At 28.5% G+C, this 1,854-nt stretch overlaps 1 non-coding gene across 1 annotated transcript; it reads left to right on the top strand.

Moving 5' to 3' along the window:
* Positions 1 to 1,443: 1,443 nt before the first annotated feature.
* On the top strand, positions 1,444 to 1,555 carry LOC136026725 (U5 spliceosomal RNA). The gene has a single exon (XR_010617407.1). It is a non-coding gene; the product is annotated as a U5 spliceosomal RNA (small nuclear RNA).
* Positions 1,556 to 1,854: the final 299 nt, after the last annotated feature.

Raw genomic sequence — 1,854 nt, 5'->3', positions numbered from 1 at the left:
GGCATAACTTTATCACGGAGGAATGATAAGTTATCAACCCAGATTTTGTTGTCTTTAAATCGTAAATTCTCCAATTTTTTTGTCAAAATCTTAACAAATCCGTAATAAAATCATTTATTCTGTATTCGAAGTATAATATTAAAAAATTGTATATTGAAAATAAATTTACTACTTCCATCAATGCTATGTTACATTATCAAATTTTTCTTATTGTTATCACATAGAAATCAAAGTGAACAGGGTTCTAGCCATTGCTTTATAGAACAAGTATTGGAAATACATCTATCAATTTTCATTAATGCTGAAGATGGCCCTATTAATAATTATATTAATAATTATATATTTATATATAATTATTTAATTATAATTATTTTATATATATAATTTATATTTTATATTTTATATTTATATTTATATATAATTTATATTTTTTTATATTTTATATATATAATTATTATTATTTTATATATAATTATATATAATTATTTATTTATATATATTATATTAATTAATAATTATAACTTATTTAATAATGTGACATGTTTGAAATATTACGGAAAGTGTTGACCGTACTGGGCTGCCAAACTGACGCATTTTGTGTCAAAATGCCACAATTTGACGTTGTGTGACACATTCAGTCGAAATGATGACACAATTGACAAAAATGACACATTTTGGTCATCCAAGTCTTGTTTCTTAAATGGTAATAAAAGAAGAGTTAAATTTCAATTTTCTGCCTCCAGAAAAGTTACAAATTAATGGAAGCGAATAGCGTTTGATCTATATAAAATGGTTCTGGAATTTTCTCCTGAACATCTTTTAAATAAACACATTTTGTTTTCTTAGTCTTGCGTTAAGGCAAATGATGGTATCAATGACCAGTTGCCATAATTAAATTAAATTGCCTAAACTGATTGAATGCCTGATGCATTTTGTTATTGAAAATACTCTGTAATTATCATATACCGATTTCCAAATTGAACTAGGAATCAAATTAAATTGCTGAAATTTAGATTAAGTCGCAAAGGCTAGTCTTAAAAAGTTAAATACCCTTGGTCACCACACATTTCATCAAGTCAATTGCATTAGCAATGCATCAAACTAATTCCAAGAAGCTTAGCTACCGCTAAGCTTCTTGGAAAATTTAAGTAGGGGGATCTTTGGCTACAATAATTGATCGACCTCTCAGTTACTTTACAATTATTTTTGGGCATGATTACTGAATATTTATGTTTTTTTCTGTGGAAGTAGTTTTAGTATCATGTCATTAAACTTGCCCATTAATTGCTGCTCATTGAATATGTTTTCTCATCATATGATTTTTGGCCCGTATCTAATTGATTGAACATTGAATTTCTTATTACTTTCGAGCCTTTTTAATAAAAACATGAGGATTTACTAGGATTTTTTTTTATATACCCAAGTCAACCTTGGCAATTCTCATGGCTCTGGCCTCTCCTCATATCGAGTTAATCATTCACCTTTGACTAAAGATTACCGTGGGGAGGGGCACTTGATGAGTCTTAACAAATTTTTGAACGCCGAAAGGCAGACTAACCTATATTATTGTTATGTGTTCAAATATTTTAAGATTACTTATTTCTTGATTAGGGTTGTCAGACAAGTAACCCTGGAAAAAGCAGGATAATTGAAATCATAAATGAACAAAAATCAAGTCTTTTCAAAAATGTAAAACAAATTGCGAAATTATGGGTAGATAGCAGAAAGACTGATAATGTTTATCCACTCTCCCATCTCCTATTATATTTGGCCTGGATCTGAAGGGGGGGTAAATGTGTGTATATATTAAAGCAATCAATCCGTGCTAGGTTAACACTCATGCATAGATTCTAA

This window comes from Artemia franciscana, chromosome 4, assembly GCF_032884065.1.
Source record: "Artemia franciscana chromosome 4, ASM3288406v1, whole genome shotgun sequence".
Taxonomy (NCBI): domain Eukaryota; kingdom Metazoa; phylum Arthropoda; class Branchiopoda; order Anostraca; family Artemiidae; genus Artemia; species Artemia franciscana.
The sequence above is the reverse complement of the archived record's forward strand: the minus strand, read 5'-3'. Positions and strand labels throughout refer to the sequence as shown.